A 23,607-nucleotide genomic window follows, 5' to 3' on the forward strand; every position below is an offset into this window, starting at 1 on the left:
GTTATGGTGCCCTGGCGAGCGGCGTGGGGCGCCCGGGCCTGCGGGGGAGCAGGGAGTGAATAAATGGAGTGGGAGCTGTCTGGGGAGAGAGTGCACGGGCCACGGTGGTGCTCGGTCCTGGGGGGGACTGGATGACTCAGAGCTGTTTCCTAAGCTCATCGAGTCCGCGCAAATGGAGCTGTCGGAGGAGAGCCGGGGCCACTGCCCCAGGTGCGCCTCGGGGCTCGTTGGCACACGGCCGAGGGCGCGCTCGGAGCGGGGCTCGGAGCCGGGCCGGCCGGGGTGTTCAGGGAGCGGGGCTCGGAGCCGGGCCGGCTGTGGGTGCACTCGGAGCTCGTTCCCAGCCGGCCGTGGGTGCGCTCGGAGCTCGTTCCCAGCCGGCCATGGGTGCGCTCGGAGCGGGGCTCGGAGCTCGTTCGCAGCCGGCCATGGGTGCGCTCGGAGCGGGGCTCGGAGCTCGTTCGCAGCCGGCCGTGGGTGCGCTCGGAGCGGGGCTCGGAGCTCGTTCGCAGCCGGCCGTGGGTGCGCTCGGAGCGGGGCTCGGAGCTCGTTCGCAGCCGGCCGTGGGTGCGCTCGGAGCGGGGCTCGGAGCTCGTTCGCAGCCGGCCGTGGGTGCGCTCGGAGCGGGGCTCGGAGCTCGTTCGCAGCCGGCCGTGGGTGCGCTCGGAGCCCCAGGCCCCGCCACACGAGCTCCGTGCCCTCGCAGCGCTGCCCCCGCGGCCCTGCGGAGCCCCGGGCTGCAGGACACGGGGTCGCTTTTCAGCGTGATTCCCTCGCTCCGTTACGGTGTTGGTGCCGGGCTGGAGCGGACGCGTAAGCACAGCCTGGTCCCGCTGGCATGTGGGCCCTGACTGGTGCCCAGAAGTTGTTCCTTGAAGCCATGCGGTGCCGTTCAGCGTGCGCTCGCTGTAAATCCAGGGTTGATAGCTCGTTTTCAAACGGAGTGCAAGGCTCTTTCTGTGGCGTTGCTTAATTGTTGGGTTTTGTCCACAACAAGCTGAACTATATCTGCTTTTTGTGCCACCCGAAACGCACTAAAAGCCAAATCACTAGAATGACTAAAACACACACTTAGAAGGAAAGTAGTTGATGTCTACTTCACTGCAAACTAGTTTGTAAGTGAAAAGCATTCTGGCTTGGCTAATGAGCAGCGCTATATGGTAGCTGTACATTTCTGCACTACTCTTTTTCTTATTATTTTAGTGTCCTCTTGTGGAAAAATGCAGTACTGAGGATAGTTTTTGGTTTTGTGTCCATGAAGGTTTGGGGTAATTTTTGAAACCCATTGTACAGGAGGCTGCTGAAGATTTGATAAAGTTGAATGATCTCATCTCCCCTTTCATGTTCCTTAGTATGTAACTTAGGTTCCTCTCTGCTTTCTCAGAGATAAGTGGCAGCTTTTACAATCAGGATATGTTACTAGTGTTTCTATTTGTATGGTATATTAATGCTTTAAAAAAAGGTTTCAAGACAGTAATTTCTCTAAATCATATCAGTGGTTTTATTTTCATCTTTCAAGTATGCTGTGGAAATGCTGTTTCTGGCTTTGTTGTGGTTTGGTTTTGTTTTTTCTTAAATTTTTCCTCCTTGAATTAAGCACAGAGATCTTCTCATTGAAAAACTTAAAGCAGTTTTTAAGTATATTTCTAACCCGTTTTGCATTATATAACTTAATGGGTTCAAGTTGTTTATCTTGTAAAGGTCAGAGGGTTCTTTGGCACAGGAGCTCTTGCCCTGTGGGTTTGAAATATGTTGGACCTGAAAGCCCCTCATCTTAGACCTTTGAGCTCTATTATGATAAAATAAAGTACTGAGACAGGAACCTGAGAGTCCTGTGCTGTTAATGTTACTTCATGTTAGCACGGGGTTTTGTAGAGCAAAACCCTCTACAAGAGGAAGAAAAATATCTAAAATAGTGGGGGTTTTAATAGGAAAGGCAGTATGAAATTAATGAACTCGTTTCATTCTGAAAAAAGGTGTTTTACTGCTGCTTATCAGCTGTGTTGTGCATTAAAAGGTTTGGGATTTAGTTGGGGTTTTATTTGAGGGGGACTTCTGTAAGCATCTAGGTATGAGAAAAGGTATAACTGCAGAAGAAGTGAGAAGTGATGTCAGGATCTGTAGCTGCTTGAAGGAGCACAGCTGCCTGGTGATCTCCAGTTGTCCAGAGGTGTCCAAAGATCCAGGAGACCAGCGAGCAGGTGCTTGAGTTGAAGAGCCAGAGCAGAGCCAAGCTTCCAGTGCAAGGGATGCAACCACTGAAGCAAAACTCTGTGTGACTGACTGCCCTGCTGTAATTTCCCCTCTCCCCCCACTCTGGGGACACACCCCACAGAACTTCTCAGACTGGGAGGATTCTTCCTCTGGGTTATAAGGAATCCAGAATTCAGGGACAAGAAGCTTTCAGTGATGTTGCTTTGGAAAGTTCTTTTGACTCTCTAAAACGTGATGTTCTTAGAGGTTATTTTTTCTGCCGTTTGTGCATAACAAGGGAAAAAACTACAGAACTGAATGACTTTATTTGAAATATATTGTTATATTAGAATAAAGAGGTAGGTACCACAAATATGTGCCTGCCAGATAAGAATCAGGAGTTGTTCTTTTAAGAAATGCTTTGTTAGATCCTCCTGTCAACCTTTAAAACTGTGCAAACATCCAGTGTAGCATGTGTGCATAAAACATCTTTAATGGAGTAATAATCTCTAGTTAATAATTAAATCTCCAGGAGCTTTTGTAATTTGTGGATGCTACAACATTTAATCTCTTTATGTGAGACTTCTTAAAGAGGAATATTCAGTATTTAATTTTCATGAAGGGAATCCTGGCCTTACATAAATGCTGATTTAATATAGCACAGGTTTAAGTTGCTATTAGGGTGAAGGAGAAGAACTGATGTCTCAGACTGCAGTTGATGCTGGATTTGCAGGTACAGGTAAATTGGTTGGGCTGTTGCTTGTCAGACTTGCTCAGAGACACATTAATGAGAGTCACAAGTGCTGCATTGTGTCAGTTTTCAGTCAGTGCAATGCTTGTCACACTAATGTGTGCACTGGATTAATGGACGTGCTGTCAGTGTGCTAAAGTAAATGGCAAACCTCTGTTTTAAAGGATGCTGAACTTGTAAATTAGTCTGTAGGAATGGGATATCTCTTTAAAGATTGTGCTCTTATCATTCCTCCTTCTCTGTAAGGAGTCACTGACTCTTGTCCCAAGATTTGACAAGTAATTAATAAAGTTTTGAAGAAAGTTCTAAGAACAAAATGGAGTGCTGCCATCTAGCTCTTTCATATGTGCAGTTAGATGCTGTAAACTGATTTCTTTCCCAAAGCAATGTTAGCCTACCTCTTTGAAATGGAAAGCCTATGGAAAGAGGATTGTGTAGATTAATGCCATGGATTTGGGATGTCTTCTCTGAAAACACCTGTTTTTGATTTTTCAAATAGGCTGTCAGTGGGAGATCCACGTCCTGTTTCAGAGGTAGAACCAACTTGCTTGGTTTTTCCTGTATTGTCCTGTTAAAAACACCCAACAAACAAAACCACAAAAAAACCCCAAAACAAAACACCAAAAAACCTCCTTCCCACCAGCTAACTAAAAAACCCAAAAAATCCCCAAACCCTCAAAACCCCCTAAACCTGAAGTTTGCGGTCCTTGGCGAGTTGCTGCCATTTTACCCAAATGTCCCAGGCATTGTGTGTTTGCCAGCAGTGGCAGTGTTCCCTCGGAGCTCTTCTGCACTGTCAGCACTCTCAGAAAATACAGCCTCTTCCCTTTTCAATTTTTGGCAATTCCACATCTGCTGATAGAAGGGGAGGTGTGTGAAAGTTCAGGATATCACAGTCCAGCAGGTCATTGCACTGCTGGTTACTTTGCTGTTTGAGCCTCAAGTAACTTTTCCCCAGATACACAGCAAAATCTGGGGTGTTTCTCTGAAAATCTGCCTGCACCATCCAGTCTTTTCAATAAAGAAAGTTTAAAAAAAAAAAAATCAGTAAGTTCAGTCCTTATATGGATGGAGGGGAGAACTAATAGGAAGAACAAATAGAATCAGTAGAAGTAAAAAAGAGAAAATTATAGAATCCTGCATCTTTAAATGTCCTTTTTACTAGATAATAATTTATTTTAGCTCCTTAAGTATGAAATAGATCAATAAAAGGCTAAAGAGCAAATTAAGGTCTTTGAAAAAAGAACACTGATTATTTTTAATTCTTCTACATCTGTTAAGAGGCTTTTATATTTTAGTATTTTAGGCTGTTTTTGAATGTGTTAAACACTTGAATCAAGACACTCATTTAAAGATAAAACATTTGTATTTTAAAACATATGTATTTTAAAACCCCCATATAGACTTTTGTGTCTGCAGATGTATATGTTGAAGCAGAATTTTAGAAAGTAAAGAATTCATTTGAAACAGTAGAGAATGGTATGGAAAATTAAAACATTAAATGGGAAATATACTATGGAAATTTTCCTGTGGTTGTAATAGGTCAATAAGCAACCCTTTGAAATTAAACGTCACGAGATTAAGGAAAAAAATTGTTTATGTTCAGTGCTAAACATTGTGTTCTGCATTACTTAAGCAGTGTTTTCTGCCATAATCTTTATGAACAGGCAAGTGCTTTTCTCTCCTCTGACATGGTATTTCATGCCAAGATCTTTTTGATCAAAACCAGTAGGGGATTATTTTAATTAATTATAAATCAGCAGCCTAGATTCATTAACATTTTTGTTAAAGATTATCTTATTACTCTAGTTTTGAGACACTGGGTGTTCAGATACTAGCTTAGGAAGTTAGTTGTCTTTTCCATGATAGCATTAATCTTATGTTTGAATTCCCACAAGAGTTTGGAAGTCAAGTTACAGTTATAAAGAGAAGTAGAAATACTGCAGAGAGTTTTGCAGGACCAGGCAAAACTCTCTGCATGGTCCTGCAAAACTCCATGTATTCCTCTATTAAAACTGAATTCTTTCACCAGCTTGCCTTAAAATTTTCAGCATTGTGTGCTTGTGACTACAGAGCAGTTTCTGGCATTAGGAGCCTAAACAAAACCCAGTGCCAGGGTGTTTGACCTCTTGGTGCACTTGTCAAAACCTTCCTGGTGTCGCTGGGGGTGAAATATGTTTGGTAGCAGGCCAACTCCCACTTTGTGTGGTGAGAGTTTGGAAAGAGGTGTGGGCTGGGATCAGCTGGAGTTTGTGAGCTCCAAGTGGATCTCACACGGAGTTTGGTCACGGGGCCAGGCTGGCTCTGCTGGATATAAAACGTGCAGCAGCTTGGAAATCTGCTGTCTTTTTAAATGTGCAGCCTGGTGGAGTGCATGCATCCTTTCTGGAATGTGGGCTCCCATGTTATCCAACTCTCCAAGGCTGGGAGGTGGCAGCAGGGTGAGGAGTCTCCGTGCACAGGAAAGGCTTGCCTATGGGAAAGCAAGAAGGAAGGAGAGCTGCCTTGAATTCATACCATGACAATGATTAAGTCATCAGCATGGTTCAGTTACTTTGAGGTTCAAAAAGAGCTCACTGTGACATAGGCAGTGTATTTAAAAGCACTGAGCTAACACTTCCTGCATGTGAGGAATTGCTGTTGCATAGTCAGCCTGGAGCACAAAGGCAGCAGTAAACAGGAGGCTGTCCTGTGCCTGGGTTCAGTATGCCCTCAGTGCTCAGGAGCTCTCAGTAGGGACAGTCAAGGTCTTATTTATAGCTGCCCTTGGCTCCTGGGGAATTTAATAGCTCGGGTTTGCACTAGGGGTTCCCAGTGACCCTTCAGACTGCATCTGGTGACGTTTAATACTCCGAGTGAGTGCTAATTATGCTGCTTGCAGCTCTTTGGACAGGCAGGAAGTGGTTTCCCATCCTCAGCATGCCCTAGCACATAGAGAACATTCCATCCTCCCAGAGTTAGGTTCCTAGGTGGCCTTCCCCTGGATGAAAGGTGTTTTCTTCAACTTTTCTTTGTAAGGTGTCATGATAATCAGTGTAAAGAGGTATTTGCAGCTGCCTGGGCTCCACCCCATCCCCTCACTGAGAGAAGGGAGGAAAAGCCATCTTTTGAATGTCTCAAGTCCCATGGCATGGAGTACCAGGACAGTAGCTGCAGCAGGATCTTGATGTGATCCCCCTTTGGCCTTGGCAGTGCCCAGCAGTGCAGACCTGCCAGCCTTTTCACTGGACAGGGCTGGGAAGCAGGAAGGGACTGTCACCATCTCCCCATTGCTGCTTGATGGGTGCTTCCTCTCAGTGCTTGACACCACTCTCTGCTTTGCACTGCACTCTCAGATAACTTTCTGCCACTGGTGATGGGAGGAACTTCGTATTTCACAGAGTACTGGGCTGGACCTGGTTATTTTATAGCTGGTTTAGGACCTCTGAGGGGAGGGAAGGTGCTTTTCATCTGCCCTCATTCCTCACGCCAGGGCTTGGAGCAGGCTGTGCTGAGACCTTTCTAAAGCAGCTTTTAGGCATTCTGTGCATAGCTGGTGGGAGGCTTGGTCTAAAACCAGCTGCTTGCTGCGTGGTTCTCCAAGCTCAACCTTGTCCTTGTTTTGCAATGTGCTGTGTCCTGAACATCTGCAGCCTTTGGGGCTTTAAGGGCCACTCTGCTGTGGGGGTTGCTGAGCTCTTTCTTGCATTAATTAATGTAGCTTTACCTTTGGCAGCAGCGAAGGGAGCTGCCAGAGGTCTTACGTAGCATTTAAAATGTCAGCTGCCAGTCCACAGCAGCTGCCAGCACTGGAGCTCTGGCAGGGGAATGTTGTCACAGGACAAATGCAGGGAATGTCAGTGTGGACACAGCGTGAGTCAGTCAGGGCAGGACTTTGTGTACAGAGTATCCTGACGTTGGTGAATGCCCTCTGAAATCTCCCAGCAGGCTGGCTCCCGTGTTGCTTTGGTCATACTCAGGGAAATGCTGCTGGCTCCTGGCTGCTGTGGTTTGTATTCAGCCCTGAGTGTAAGTAGTTGTCAGAGAGTGGGGTGTGCACTGATAAAGTAATCCCGTGGTGCTGGGAGTCTCTTCTGTGTGAAAGAGTAGGACAAAGCATGGGTGGTAAGAGTGTTGAGAGAATGTAATTTCTGAAAGCAATAATTTTTGTCACTTGTATCTGAATTTTAATTCTTTTTAATGGACTTTTTCTTTCAAATGTTTGTAATTTATCTGTTGATTGAACTAACATGGGATAAATAATAAAAAAATTGTAATAACTGTTCTTGCTTGTCATCATTGCCTTTGTGAATAGATGTGTCTGGAGAGCAGTTGTTTCTTCAACATTTAGATTAGAAGGCTTGGCTGCAGAATTGGAATCTTGTATTTGCTGTTAGTATGGGAAATAGATTTCTTTCAATATTGTTATTTCTTTGCAATGAATTGTGCTGGCTGTTTTAAGTTAGATGCATACCCATTTACCTCTCACCTGTGATTTAAACCAGCCTTCTTATTTGGGCCTGTTGGATGTAAGCACATCTTCCAAAGGTGTCCACATAGGTTCCAGATAATCTGGACTGAATCCAAATCCTTTCCCGAGTCTTAAGTCTTCAGCAGAGCATTCTTTTCTGTGCAGTTGTTAAAGGAAGAGGGCTCCTTGGGGTTGTGGGGGTGGCTGGTTACTCATGTAGAGTGAATCCTTGGAATGCAGGGGTGCACGAATCAGCAGGATCTCAATGCCAGGCCCAGAGATATAATCATAGGCTGGCTACTGCAGTATTTACCACAGTGCTTTACATATGGAATTAATCTGTGCCCTTCCTCCATGCTGGAAATGTGTGCCTTTGCATAGGTGCTGGCTTTGTGTTCCTTATGGGAACAAAAGATTTATGTTAAGCAGCTCAGACCAATTTTAAATTTTTACAGGCACCTAGAGCTGTGCTTTTGATACCACCAGCAATGCAAATACCTACAGGAAACCAAATTCCAGACTTGCTAACGGAATGCTCTTTACTAGGATTAGAGTCATCCAGCAACTTTTTGATGTTCTAGGTTTGTTTCTACCTACAAGAAAACTTGCAGACACAATAAAGCTCCTGTCCTGCTCTGCATCCCAGATCTGGGCTGTATGGCAGATTTGTCCTTTTTCAGTCTAGGAGGGTTTCTCAAATGGGAAAATGCAAGCCTCAGACTGTCAGAGGCTTATTGTCCCTACTGCCCACGAAGGTATAAACAAAGATAATCAAAGCAGTTGTATTTGTCTTTTAGGGTTTTTATCTCTTCTGGCCTCTGAATTCTAAGAAAAATAAAAGCATGATGAGAATATACTTTTCTAACTGCAAATTTTCTGCTAAAACCCTGATCATTCTTCAGTCTGTTCTTCCTTATTTTATGGCTATTTCCTTAGCCTCTTCCTTCAGAGACAGGCTGAAACTGTAGTTTGTCTTTTGTTAATCTGTTTTTTGTATCCCCATGCTATTTATTTTCATGTATTTGAATTTACCCAGGATGGCACTAATGTAGTACACGTTTCAGGCATGAAGAGGTTAATGAAACTTTAACTGACTGCCTCATGATAGCATCCAAGTTCTTGGCAACCTCAGATGGTGGTTCCTGCCACATACAAGGACTTTTATCCTCTTTGATTGCCACATTTCTATACAGCCAAAGTAGATTTAACAGGATCTTTAGGGGAGTCCTTTATACAGTCCTTGGCTGTAACAGCACTTTTGTAGTGCCTCTTGAAAACTGAAAGGGCAGCTTTTCGTGAGCAGGTAATGAAACCAAGAATTCCTATGTTGAAATGAGCAAAAATAATGTTCATATGAAGGTGTTTTGAAGATGCTTTTGTGATTTAATTTTTGGAAATAAATTTATGACATAAGAAATTATTCTCAAAGCCTCACTGCTAGTCTGATTCTGGTCCTTTGGCTGCTTAAACCACAGGATGAAATATTTAGCTGTTTTTTTTCTTTTTAATTGAGGAAGGGGGAAAACTGAAAGAACTAAGAATGAAAGTGGTTGTGTGCAATCTTTAATCAAAGTGATTATTTACGGAGATTTCAGAGTAGTTACTAGTGCTGCTCTGGCTATTTAAAATCCATCATATGACTGAGAATGGTGCCACTCAGTTCACTTGGATTGTTTAATGCCTTTTTTCTGGGCACTGTTGTGCTGTAAAACAGTAGTTAGGTAAGGTAGTGTTTCAACCAGAGTTAGTTTGGTACTAATATGCAGTGAAGAAATCTGGTTAAAACTGTAATAGCTGGGGGACATTCACAGGCAGAACTAAAGAGAGAGATATGAAATACAAACCCAAGGCACTTTCTTCTGCAGTACTTGCCTCATCTGTCTAAAGCCTTGAGGCTTGAGTGTGAGAAGTTTGATTTTGAATACAAGGTTATGTTTAGTCCTGTTGTTCCCTTGCCTGTTTGTTTCAGTACATCACAGCAGTCTGTAATTTATTGTTTAGGTACATGAGATGTTCAGTGTATCTGAGTGTTGCTGCAGCTTTGAATCTTTGAAATAGCTGAGGTTTATGATTTGGAATATCCATTTACATTTCATTAGGAATTTTGCATTTTCTTACATTTCTAAAAGGGAAGTCCCTTTACCTATTTGCATTATTTATTTCCACTTAGCAACCATCTAAGTCCACACCGTCACAGCTGGAATAGTTGAGCTTAGAGTTTTGTATCAAGCATACAAATCCTGAGATAATTAGAGTAGTGACGAGTGCTGCTATTTTGAACCCAGAGAAGGAAATTTCTGGTTTTCAAAACTGCAAGTAACTCAGGCAATCTCTTCTGCTGTAAACTGGATGTATCTGTACATTAGAAGAAGTTGGATATTAGAATCCTTTAGTGAAATGTTAACTGCAGCAGGTTTTTCTTCTTTGAATTTATAACATGCCTTAATTTCTTTCAAAAAACCAGCAACTCAAGGTTTTCTTGAGAGCACAATTATTTATCACTATGCTAAGGGGTTTGATGTGAACAGATTCACATCTCTTAGGGTCTGCAGGGAGACCATTTTTAATTTAATAGTATGCTCCAACAGCATATTAGCTATGTTTCCTTGTGCTCAGTGATCCTATAGTCAGAGAGCACGTGAAAAGAATATGGAAATTTCAAGTGTGGGAAGTGTGGGAGCAGCATGGCATAGCTGCATGTGGACATTAGTCTTTACCATGCGTGATGTCACTTGTGACGCTTCAAATTTTGCAAATTACTGTATATACTAGTTTTTTTTTTTTTTCACAATAATTTCAAGACTTCTCTCTTTTCCTAAGCTCTCCCAGTAAAACCTGGAAGAAAGAACTAAACTTGCTTAAGTTATGTCAATTTGAAGGTTAACGTGATGATAAAGAACTGCCCAGAAATAGACATGGCAAGGTAAAAGGCAAATCCAAAAGGTTTGGAAAATAATCAGAGACGAAGTGAGAAAAAGAGAAAATGAAAGGTGATCTCTACAAATGCAATCTGTGTGCCTGGGAAAATGCATGGATAGCCATGGTGCTCATCATAAAAGGAATAAGGATCTTCAAAAGAACAAGGACACTGTCCAGCTGCTTTTTTATATTGTTTTTGTACCCAAAGACATTCTGGGAAGAACCAAAACATGTCCCCAGCTGCTTTTATTGGACAGAAGGCAAATGCAATAAAGCTACTTCCTGATACTGCACTAGACAGTGATAGTTGAGAAAGCTTGATTAAAAAAATCTATTATAAAACCACTAAAACATTATTATCAAGTGGAAAAAAATCAATCTCTGTGTCCTTTCTATCTCACAATAGTCTTGTTGCTGAAAAGCTGAGCCTAATGTATGGAACACAGAGGCAGCTGTAGGTGTGAGACACCTTGAGCCAGGAGCTCTGTGGCTCTGCTGGGAGCTGCTTTGGGGGTGGAATTAGGGGGAGGTTTGAGGAGAACAGGGAATTGCATAAGGACGGCTCTGTTGGTTGTTTACTGGCAGCCAGGGGCACTGGAATAAACGGCTGTGCAGCAGCACAGTGTCTCTTTTGTCATCCAGCCTGACAGGACTGGGAGTGGAAGCTTGCAGCTCAGGCCCTGCATTCAGGGAGGGAAGCCCACGGGATAAGGGAGCTTGTCACAGACCCTTGGGACTGGGTAATATGGGGTGCTTTTACCAGAGAGCAGAGCTTTTTGAGGGCAGAAGCTGTTTCTGCCAGTATTGCTCAGTGAGCTGGCCTGAGCAGACACACACAGAAGCTGAAAGCCTTGCCCACTGCCCTCACCTCTCCCTTCCCCGGTGATGCAGAGGTATTCCACAGTTTTCTGAAGGTTCTTTGAGCAGGGAAATGTGTGCTGAAGAGAGCCAGGTTTGTCCCTGCAGCCTGACAGTGAGGTGGGGAAGAGAAGTTGCTCAGCGAGAGGGTGAGCAATGCAAACAGAGACCATGCACAGCTCTTCAGCCTCAGGCTCCTCCTCATCCAGCAGGGAAATACCTGCAGGCTGACTCAGGAGCACGCCTCCGTTTGCCCTGCAGAATTAGAAGTGATGATTATGAGTGCTTTCCTCCCTAGAAGCTACTGGTGACATTTCCACGTATTTTCTAAGCATATGTAAATATTTGGATCGATTAAACATCTTTCTGCAGGTGTAGTATTTTCACAGGAAAAGGAAAATCGTCATTTCACCAAGCAATAAATATGTAATATTATGATCAGATGCTGCTACATTAATCTTGTTTCTTTACAGTCAAAAGTGATTCAGATGCTGAGTTTTCCAGAACAGAAGACATGAATCCAGTGCCAGAAAACAGGTGAAAAAACCCCAAACCCAGCAGGAGTTTATTAAGACTAAAACATCTTTGTGTTCCACTGCAGAGCAGACTACAAGGAATGTATTTACATGGGCTCACTGGCAGTTGTTAGGGCTGATTTATTTCAGTATAGTAGAATGTAGTGAGTGGATTGTAAAGAAGTGTGCCCTTATATTGAAATTATTACACCTCTAGCAGAGATAAAGAATGTTTGATTTATCTTACTGAGATCTGTGTTCTCCCCAAGCCTTCTGCACAGTAACATCCAGACACCTCTGTGCTCCATTGTACAACATCAGCCAGTTAGCATGTCTTACAAGAATATACCTTTTTCTAATTTCTGAGCTGGGAATAGTTTAATTAGGTTCTAGCTGAATAACTCAAGCTCAACAACCATATATGTTTCAATGTTAATGTTAGGTTCTGTAATTGGAAAGAAAGGTCAGCTAAACAGGGAAGGATTTTGTCAGCATTACAGAAAAAACTTTGTGCTGTTTTTTTCAGATACTGTAGGAATTGTCCTTGGTACCATGACATGTGTTCATCCTGGGCATCTGTGAAGTCCTACAGTAACTCACCGTAGGTTATATTCAGACTGTTTTTAAAATGTATTTGTTTTCAAGGAATACCTAGCAAATCTCTGTTTGTGCAGTTGGTTGTGTTGGGAAACAAGAAAAAGAGAGGCAGAAGGTTGAACTGAATGTTGGATTTGGGTCTATCAAATTGAAAGGAGCTCATAGTATGTCAAAGAAATGCTGAGTGTTCTGGCTATTAAAAAAACTAGTCCAAAAATAACATAAGTGTTAGGAAAATATTTTACTTGTCTTGTTAATCTTTTATGGCAAATTAGTTTCTTATTCATCAAAAGAATTCCTACTCGGTTTTGATTTAAATAATGCAATTATTTAAATAAAGTTCTTTAGTGCTGCTTGTATATTTTCTAGAAAGCCCTATATTAATGTAAAATTCAGTATTGCATTTGTATGCAGGGAACGTGATGATTCTCCTTCATCTAGCAATCTGCACCACTCCTATATTCTTTTTTACACCTTCAGATGTAACCTCCTTAAAATATTTAAGGTGTAGCCCCAGCAGAACAGTGGTAGGCTGCCCTTCTCTTAATCTTGCCCTCTCTTTTCACCTAAGAACTTGTTATTCCAGAACTTGTTAATCATTCTAGAAAACACAGGAGGATTTCAGCACCACTGCTTTGGCTTTTGGACTTTCTGCTGGATGGGTTACACTTGTTGAAGGTTTCCTGCTGTTATAGAGATGTTCTGCAAGTGATATCCTGCATTCCCCAAAATTCCAAGTAATTTGGGATTCCTTTTTCCTTTACTTCTGTGGTGAAAAGCTTAATTAATTTTTGGCTCCTCTGTGATTATTTCACTGTGTGTATTGTTGTGTGTTTATTTGCTGTGCAGAAATAATTACTGCAGCCAGGAATGATAACCAAAGAAGAAATTAATAAAGAGAAAGTTGTTTAATATCCAGTACAAGCTTAAGTATGATGAATAGTTCAGGTGAAGATAATTTATTCTAGAAATTAATGTTTCTGAGCAGCCTAGTGATTAAAAAAATGTCTTTCTTTGGTAACTTTTCTTTGTATTTTGTTTCCTTTAATGTCTGTTGCTTTTCTTAAATCTCCTTTTGGACAACAATATTCTTTTAAGTAGTGATATTGGTTTTGTGTAGCATTGACAATTTTGGACATTATAAAGGAAAATATCTCTCTTAAAGCCTCAATTTAGGTAAGTAGTCATTCTTTAATTGATGTTTGCAATATATTAAACTATACCTGCAAGGTGAAGCACTTAGTATTTTGGTTTCATTTTTTGAGGGAGGGCCAGCTGTACCCTGAATTAGTCTGAATCCTTAGCTGTTGATTCAGGAAATAATCTTTTTTCCCAAAAACTATCCTGGAGATTTTTAGAATTCTGCATCCCTTACCATACTTGTATAAACAGCTAAAAACAGTTTCATCACATATAATTCATCAGATAATAAATGCATAAAAAGTTTTCACCACACTGTTCTCAAGATGTACTCTGTGAATCAGAGGGAACAAGATGTCTCCTATTTAGTCGTGGTTTGTCTGAGTAGGGAGCTGTATCTTAACTTCTATGGATATTTTAAGTTGCTGAATTGCATTACTGAAAAATGCTCAGAAACATTCTCATTCTAAACTTTTTTTTTTTTTGTAAGAACTCCTCAAGTTTGAGAAAGTGATCTTTAATTTTGCTGACAGAACTTTTCTCTAAAGAAGTCCATTCAGAATAAGAGGCCCAGGCAGTTAAAATCTGAATATTCATGATGGCTGCAGGTACTGATAATGATCATCTCCCTGCAGGTGTCTTGGATACTTGGCTCAGCTCAGATGGAGATACTTTTGTACATCTTCCCCATGACCGTGTAGCCATGAGTGACACTCCTTCAAAAGAAGAAAGGAGAAAAAGGCTTTAAAGAAAAAAGAAAACGGAAGTAGAATTTTGCCACTCTGGAAGTACCTTAAGTCTTTTCAGCTCCTTTGCACTTCAAGTAGAGTTGTGAATGTTCACTGCTTGCCAAGAAAAGGTTTTTCTGACATGAGAATTCTTGTAGGAAGCTCATCAGCTCAGGGGAGCTCAGGGATTCAAGAACCTCTTAGTTCTTGTTCTGGTTCCCAAACTTCTGGAATTGTCTGGAGCAGAATCTGGGTTGTCCGCGTCCCCAGAGCTGTTCCTGGCCCCTGTGGGAGGCTGCTGGCTGTGGCTGTCGGGGTGGCAGGGCTGCAGAGGGAGTGTGAGCACACAGGGACCCCCAGACTCTGCCACCGAGTCCCACCAGGCGTTTGCTGACTCGGGAGATGTCCTCGCTTGCTCTGCTGGGTGGGCTTCATGGCTTTTCATGGTTTGGAGGAAGAACAGGGTGTACACACCATCCTTGCAAGCATGTGCTCTGTATTCCACGGCTCTAATGCATCTGGTTTGTTGTTTCGTTTTTTAAAATTTATTTCATTTTAATAGGTTCAAACCAGCAAAGTAAGTTCAGGTGTGTAGGAGAGGCAAAAGACTTGAGGGCAGACTGACATTCTGAGGTGAGATACAGAGATAAATCACATTAAAACCAAAGCCCCTTAGCTTTGAAGGGACACTTGAGTGCTGGCAGTGTAAGGTTGCTTTTCAAGTGAAGTAGGTGCATCTCCTGAGTCCATTTTTTCAGAGAGTTCTCAGACTCCAGCAAATTAAAAAGCTCCATTTGTCAGCTGGGTAACCAGTTCCAGGAAATGCAGTGAGAAGGTTTTGCTTGTAAATGTGGGTCACATCACCCTTTCCCCTTACCTGCTCCCCTCTCAGGCCAGAAACATTCATATTTACAGGAATGAACATGGGCATGTGGAGCACCAAAGCATTCAGAGGCTGTTGCCCACAAATTCACAACAGTTTTGCAGATGGAGGAGAAGTACAACATATTCTAATATCTGATTAACACAGTTTATTTTGGGCTATGATTTCAAATTAAATAACTGAATGTAGGGTTTGAAGACTCCAGATTCACTAAGTATATTGAATTAAAAATAAAATTTCAGGCCATTGTTGTAGTGAATAAAAGCAATGTGTTTTACAGAGGAGGCAGTAGCACATATCTCTTGATTCAGTCCTCTTCCAAGTAATTGCAAAGAGCAGATCTTGCTGTTAAGTGAAGCAACAAAAACATTTTATAATTATGTAGGGCCAGATTGTCTGGTTTACAGTTTCCCAGTGAAGAACTGTTCTTTGGAGAGCCTGGGGTAGCCAGGCAAAGAGAAAAAGGTGTTCTTGGCTCACCCCATGCATGCTGGGGTGGTGATGCAAGCTAATGAATACATTACACATAGTTTGCAACTGGTTAGTGCCAAAATGTCTGATAATTGAGGCTGTAGTCCTTTCTTTCAGAGACACCAAAACATTTTACTTCTGTGTGAATAGCTGTGCTGTTCAAAGACAGGGCACGATGGTGGCTTATACTCTTTTTCCGAAGGAATAAATGAAGACCCAGAGCTGTAACAGACTGTGTCAGAGCAAGAACAAAATCTAACAGCAGTGGTGGGCACTGTCTCCTCACCAGCTGCTCCAACTGCAAAGTGACAGATTCATTTCGGTAACACCTGTGAGGGATTATTAAAATAACTTCTTGCAACATAACAAATTTGCATGTTGGGAGAGCAGAGAGGTCACTGCTTGTGGCTACAACTCTAAACCCAAATAGCAGAAAGCTGTTTCTGTTTTGAGGGGCTTGCAGGAAGAGATGGATTTTGCAGCCAGGAAGAGCAGGTGATTTTTTTTTCTAGCAACAGTAAACCTTCAGGCGTGCTGATAAAATTAATTTTAGGACATTTCTCTGTACTCCCATGTGAAAACTGAATGTACATAAACTGTGGTGTATGGTGTCTAGAATATCATACATTTTCTAGTTGCTTTCAAGAAATGAAACATTATAAAATTGTATTTTCTGCATTACATATTATAAACGTGGAAATAGAAGATTTAAATACTCCATTCACAAATATGGAGTCAGAATATTTTGATCATACTGAAGCTACTTTATTTCTTTATAAAAATAGATTCATGCTGAGTGCATGCAACACTTAAAGGGGCATTTTCAGCTGTAAAAGCATTGTTGGAAAATTTCACTCTAGATTTAATAGCAGTCAGTGTTTCTTTAGCCCATGCTATGAAATTCTGTCCAGCTGTAGGTGCTCCCAGTACTTGTCTTGAAATCTGGTGTGTGTGCCTTTGGATGAGAGTATGGAGAATTAGAATACAGAGATTTAGAAAAATGTAAGATACTATATTAGAATTAGAATAACAATGGTGTGTTATTTGGTGAAAAACTCGAGAAATTACTTTGTTCAGTTTAGCTGTTCTTGATCCCTAATGTCAAGGACTGCTGGATGGATGGAATATCTGCCCATGCAAAAGGCATTTAAAAAAATTTGCTTGGGTTTCCCACTCTTGGAATTTAGAAGAAAGGAAGTGGAGTTCAGCAACTTTTAGCATGAACTGCCTGTGGTTCCTTTGCTTTAATTTCCACCTGAAATACAAGTTCCCTTAGTTTTGAATGCCCCCCTGCAATTTAAATTTTCTGCTCCACCAGGGGTGAGCTTGCTTTGAAGAATTCTCAATTCCTGGACAGTGTTGCCTGTCCTCTCCACTCTGTGTCCTAAGAGCTGGTTTTGGGGAGGGAGAGTGTCGGAACCCAGGACATCTCTCTGGATGCCCTGGATGTCTCAAAGCCCTGGCAGGGGCTCGGAAACCCTGGCAGGAAGCCAAAGACACCTGGAAATTTGATCTCAACTCATGGAGCAAATTACCAACCTTATATGAAGAATTACAGGCCACAAAAGTTTAAGTAGCATAGTAGTAGCAATCACAGGGTGAAGGGGAAAATTTTGAAGCACTGTACAGGGGGGTTTTGTATGTTGTACAGGGGGTTTGGAATTCTGTACGTGGGGGTCAGGAGTCCCAAGATGGAGGGATTTGGGCATGCCCTGTCCTTCTTCTTTCTTCTCCTTGGCATCCATGTTCAGGATGATGTTGGCATGTGTGGATTGGTTCATGGTGAAGGTGCACTTGTCAACAAGGGCGAAAAGTATTGGGAATTAAAGGTAAATATCTAATACATAGTTTTTACTATAAAAGAGACAACTGCCCCGTGGGCGGGAGAGAGTGCCTTTGGCTGTCTTGCTGATCAGACCTCGGCTGGACAGACAGAAAAACTTTGTAGATAAGGAACAATAAACTCAACTGAAGACCAAAAGCAAGAGTCCAGACTCCTTCTTCGAAAGCGCGGCCTGCCCAGAAACACTTTTTCCGTGCTGGGGCAGAGACAACTGACAGCCGACCCCGACAGGAGAGCAAATGTCCAGCTTCCATCCCTGGCAGTTCCTGACCTGTGTGTCCCAGATCTCCAGTCACTGTGGGTACATCTCAGGAATGAAAATAAAAGTGGATTTAAGCCTTCCCCTCACAAGATGGCAGCATCACTTCAGGGAATAACTTCACCTGCACCAGTCAGGCCCTGGACATTTGAATATTTCCATTTTATCCAGTATGTGAAAAAAAACTCTGATAGCTGTGCTCATTTTTGTTACCTGAACTTGTAGATCAGCATCAGGCACAGGACTGGACGGGTTTCATTCATTTGCTGCTGTGTTTATGGTGAAAATTAAGAATTGTGTTGAAACTATGTCATTATTGTTGTGACTCCAGTTAATACTGCAGCTGCATTCCTGAGATTTCAGCAGCAACATTTGATTGTTTCACATGCACCAAGCAGAATTATCTTACAGAAATTTAGTTTTACAGAAATTTAGTTTCAGATTCACACATATTTCCCTCCATGTCCACTGAGTACTTTTATTAATTCAAGGCTTGATCCTACTCTCCCTGAAGTCAATAGCTGAGTCAGAATTTTAGGGTAAGAACGTAAAAACAGTAGAAAAGAAAGGTCATTAAAGTTGGGGTTTTAATGGGTTTTTTAATATTTTTCCCTCTCTATATAAATAATGAGGAATGATGAAAGAGCTGCTGTTTGAGCCATTAGAATCATTGACCTTCAGTTAACTCTGGGCAACACCTTTATTTTATTTCAGGGCAGCATTGATCAACTTCTAAAAGAATTAGGTTGATTTTGTTTCTGATTCTAAAAATGGGTTTATCAATCTGGCCTTACCCATTAGTAACAAAAAGCTTGGAAATACAGGAATCCTCACTGTGTTTTTTAAATGAAGTTGAGCTTCCCAAGACTACAAATACTTTTTTTTTTTTTTTTAATTACCATTTTGATTTTGATTTTACAGCATGAGTTGTCAGCTGAAGAATAATACTTTCTAATTCATATGGTTGTTTTATAACTTTCTTCAGATATTCCACTAACAAGACCATTTTCATTTTTAGATCAGGAAAGCATTTTTCATGACGGCCTGGAAAAATGCCTCTTTTATAGTAATGAAGAGGTACTTTGCTATTCTGGATAGCAACTGTTATTATTTCAAATATTGGCTGATGTGCAATAATACTTTAACAAGAAAATATTTAAAGTCTTGTATTTTCATTTTCTTGAAAGCTTTTATGCTGAGCACAAAAGGAAATTCTTAGCTTTTCTTTAAATTTCTCAAAATCCACCATGCTTAAGATATGGTTTTACTGACAGATGGTCACTTTGTTTGCACTTCTAGGATTAGGGCAGGTTTAGTCTGCAAGTATAACTTTCTAACAGCTTAAAGTGTTGGACTTACTATTCAGAGATATCAAAATTCATATGTTTAAACTTTACCAAACTGGATGCATGACCAGAGTCTTTAATTTGTTCTTTAATGTACCTGGGGATTTTTATTGGTGCAGTTCTCCTCGTCTTCAGCAATTCACAGTTCAGCAGCCCAAAAACAAACTTACCATCAAGATTGTTTACTTTTTTGGCTTTGAACACATTTTCTAAAATTGCTGAAGGAAGGAGGCCGTGGATATAAAGATATTGGGAAAATAAAGTCAGGTCCTTGGGTGATAATGATTGCTGAATTCTGCTCTCTCCTCCCTACCCAGCATGGATCGTAGGGAAACAAAAGAAATGCACCTGATATCTTCATTTACGGAGCCTGGCATCTCCACTCTAACATACATGCTGAGATGTTGTGAGGACTGAACTGCAACACACAGGCAGCAGTGTGGGAGAGCTTCAGAAAGGCAGCTTCAAACACTGGAGGTTGTTTTGGCTGCTGCAGGTCAGCACACCTCCACCATTCCCCCTCTCCTTGCTTAAAAAAGAGACAGAGCATGGATCTAACCTCCTGGTCACACAAAGCCTGTGATATTCCCCAGGAGCCTCCTCCCTCACTCATCCTGGCAGCAGGACAAGTATAGCATTTAAAGAAAATTGAAAGAAGTCCTGCTTTAAAGAGGAAGATAATTCAAGGGCTAGCCTGTAGGAGAAAGTTGAGAGATTGTTTAAGGAAGTGAAAAAATTGAGGTTATTTGTGATGAAATGCACTATTGATCACATTCACATCCCACCCATGCTGGTAAAAGTCAGAAGGTATTTTTCACTAGGCTGCATGAAATTAATTTCTCCTCTTCCTAGTGGATGAGAATTCTGCTTATAAGTGGGTCTCACTGGTTTAGTCAGCAGTGATCCTCTTTGTGGGTCTCTTTCTTTTAACCTAGAAGTGTTAACGCTCATGTTTAAGTCAATTTATTTTTCCAGAAAGCATTTAAAAAATGTTTAGCTTTAACTGTGTTTTCAGGGCTAGCTGGAAACACACTTGAAAGACACAGGACAATGAGGTGTTTCTAACCTTGGCACTTGTAAGACAAGTGCAAAACTTCCATGATGCAGCTTTTATCACGTGTTAATTCCAGAAGCATTTGTGTCTACCTGACCCACAAACAAATAGATCTTATTTTTAAGGACTTGAAAGTCAGTACTTTCCACATATGCTAAGTACAGAGCACTAAAAGAAAGGGCAGGTATCATTTTTCTCTCTGGTTATTCAGAGGATGTAATACAAAAGCAGGTAAAGAGGACAATACAGATCTCAGATTATTTAAGGAAATGCTGAATTTTTGCTTTATACTTGTTTATAGTAGAAAAAAGTATGTATTTTCATTGCTAGAAGAATACTAACCCAAGTCTATATTATGATCCATGTGTGCAATTTTCATAGAATACCTTGGTAGTTGCTTGACTCTTGAAAGCCATGTTGATTGACTAGAAATTGTCAGAAGAAACATAGAAATAATTAGGAGCATTTCCTTTTTCAATACCTCACTTCAGTCATGAAAGTATTTGCAAAGACACTGTTGACTATTACCAGATTACAAAATTTACTTCTTTCTCAAAACCAGTGGAATTTTCTGCTTCAAATTCCCATCCCACTTTACTTCTCCATGCTTTAAGGATTTATGCTGGAATTACAAGGATAGACAGAGGTGAACATTAAAAATTCTGTTTGTTCAAATCCTGATAAAGGTGCACCATTGGAAAATAGATTCTTCAAAACTCTACGTAATGTTAGAATGTTGGAAAATCATAAAAATGATTTGGGGTAGCTGAGTACTGCTCAAAATCATTGGATGGGTCTGCATTCGGCTTCTATTTTACTGCAAATAAGAGATACTGAAATCCCAAACTTTTAATTAAAGTTTCTTACCATTTTATAATGCAAATGTGTCAAAAATCCCCAGATTTACTCTGAGAAGGATAATTAGACATATGACCAAAATGTCATTAATACTTTTGCTCAAAAACATAATTAGAGGAACATATGCTGTATGGTGAATTACATTGTTTCAACTAATAAAGTAAAGGATTTATTAGAAGTAGTCCTTGGGCCAGATCTCACTTTCTGCTATGACAGATGTGGAATAAACTTAAAGCTGAAAAATGCCAGGAAAACACAAGCTATTGTTTGCAGAGATTTTATACTGGCATGTTTGAGATGAGTGTCTGTTCTGTTTGCTGTATATGAATTTTTAAGTGGTAATATGTATGGTAACTACAATACATATTGCTTAGTCCCAAGCATTGGCTATTATATTGGCTTGTCTGGAAAGTAGCAATTACAAAATTAACAATAAATTAATAAATGTTATGCTTTACACAGTATTGCTAAGAAGAATTTTGGTAATATACTGCCATTTGTAGATGGGGGAGAGTGAAATAAAGCCCAAAAACAGTGGTATTAAAGTAAAATGCTCAGCTATTAATGTAGAAGAATATGTAAATAAATCCCCTTTGTAAGTCCTCAGATCTTTGGGGTGATTTTTCAGGAACAACTTGTAACAAATTAAGCAAAGCAGAGGTTTTTGGGCTATGCAAGACCTTTTCAGGAAATGTGAGCTGTTACATGGTACAGCAGATCCAAGCCTTGCTGATGGACCAACTTCGTTATGGTACACGCCTTGCTATATCAGAGCTGCAAAAACAGACATCATTTAAGCTTACAAATGATACATTTGATATAAAATTATATATTAAATATTTATTTAGAGTTCATCATGCCTGACAGGTGAAAGATTGTAGGTGCACGCATTCCACTGAATAGTGGAATAAGAAGTTGAAGAAGATGTAGGAAAGAGAAAATAAAAAACTGATTATGAACTACAATGAGTTCAGAGATGTTGGAGAAGAAGCTGAAGGGTCTTTGAATAAAAAGGAAGGTAGATTAATAATTGTAAAGGAGTTTGCAGGTAAAAATGAAGCCAGGAGAAAGGCTGAGTGAAGACAGGAGCTTCTGCAGAAATCCCAAGTAATGGAAAGAGTGGACAGAATATATGGGAATAAGGGACTGGAAATGCAGGAAGCTTTCAGTCTTTAAAATGTGAACTTACCTGGGAGAAGTGTTAACATCCCCTAATCCATCCAGGGTGTTGAGGACTCCATACAGTCCTGGGGAAGAGCAGATTATTTTGTTCCATTGCGTGCAGGCCTCTGTGGAAGCTGTGCAGGGAGGAACTGCAGGAGGGTCCTCAGCAGGCTTGGAGCAGGAATAGGAGCTGCACATTTGAATGCAATGGTTTCATTGCTATGGCTGGGCTGTTACAGAAATCCAGGATTATAAATATACCTCTCAGGGAAAGATCCTTGTAATGAATTTTCTCACAGGTAACAAAATGGAGATAAAACACCTGACAGTATCCTAACACTTCATATAAGTAGGCTGAAAAAAGAATGTGCATTTCAATGCTCTGGGGGCAGTTGTTTCTTTGTTTCCCTTTGAAAGCCCTGTGCAAGAGTAAAAGCTGAAAAGCAGAACTGTCTTGGAGTGTTTGCAGCAGAAGGAGCAGCTGGAAGAGAAAAGGATGCTTGTGTCCTGCACTGAGTATGGAAAGCTGTGTTATTTCCACTTCCAACAGCAAGCTTATGTGGTGAAAATTATTGAAGCCAAAGTGAGGTGTGGGCTCTGAGAACTTCTCTGCAAGACACAGAGAAATATGTGCTACATATGCAGGAAGAGCTTTTGTAATTCCAGTCTCAGAGGGGAAGAGAGACGTGTACAAGTGATGTATATTGATGGCACTGCCAGCAACTAAAGTTAGTAGGTTTTGTGGAGAATATTTGGGGTAAGATTGGAAGAACAATCTACTGAGAAACAGAAACTTTGACTGTGTTTTAAAAACAAGCACTAACAGCTGCTGCAAGCCTAAAGTCCTTAATTGTGTTTTTCTGAAAACTGAAAACTCCCCAAACCATGCAGTATCTGAAATTACTTCCACGTAAACAGATACCCCTCCCTTACAAATTGCCTTCAGGGCTTTGAGCAACGTTGCTGCAGAGCTTTTGGGTGCATGGTACAATGCAGGCTTGTAACAACCTCTGTGACATGCTAATCCCTTGCTAAAAAATGAATGGGTGTAAGACTGCAGCACGTTAGGATTTCTCTTGGATGAGTAACATGCATCAGTGAAAGGTATGGATGGCATTAGCTCAGAGATTGCTCAAGGAAATCCCCAATACCTTTTGCAATATAATAACCTGAAATTCTGTTTTAATGCCACCATACTGAGTTAGGATTTACTAGCAGGGTCCCGACAAAAGGCACTTGATATTTATATGGAGTACAAAGTGGTGCTTTTAGCCATTCATTGCTCCTGAAAATCATTTCCATGTGTTTCCCATGTTAGTTCAGTTCTGAAATGTGCTGCTCAGTGGCACTGGACTGTTCTGATTGTTCCTTTGCAGGTGAAATACACTTTCAAACTAACCAGAAATGCTGTGGTAGAGCCAAAAACTCAACTTAGCTCTTTTAAATTTGTTTCAAGGTCTTTGAAGACTGCATTCTGCCTTCATAGCAAATCTTGCTTTTTGCAAATCTTGTTGTCTAACTTTAGCTGAGTAACACAATATTTGCTAAGCATTTGAAATGAGCAGGAAAGGGGTTTTG

The 23,607-nt window shown here is 41.1% G+C and overlaps 1 long non-coding RNA gene across 3 annotated transcripts; it reads left to right on the forward strand.

The window, feature by feature from the left end:
• The first annotated feature begins 569 nt into the window (after positions 1–569).
• LOC135303907 (uncharacterized) lies at positions 570–21,386 on the forward strand. Of its 3 annotated transcripts, XR_010365321.1 has the most exons (5): positions 570–6,952; positions 11,645–11,708; positions 12,213–12,287; positions 12,889–13,020; positions 14,059–21,386. It is a non-coding gene; the product is annotated as an uncharacterized LOC135303907 (long non-coding RNA). The 3 variants fall into 3 exon arrangements; XR_010365322.1 differs by lacking the exon at positions 12,889–13,020 and having other exon boundaries at positions 570–8,697; XR_010365320.1 differs by lacking the exon at positions 12,889–13,020.
• The last annotated feature ends 2,221 nt before the right edge of the window (positions 21,387–23,607 follow it).

This window comes from Passer domesticus, chromosome 6, assembly GCF_036417665.1.
Source record: "Passer domesticus isolate bPasDom1 chromosome 6, bPasDom1.hap1, whole genome shotgun sequence".
In the NCBI taxonomy this organism is placed as follows: Eukaryota; Metazoa; Chordata; class Aves; order Passeriformes; family Passeridae; genus Passer; species Passer domesticus.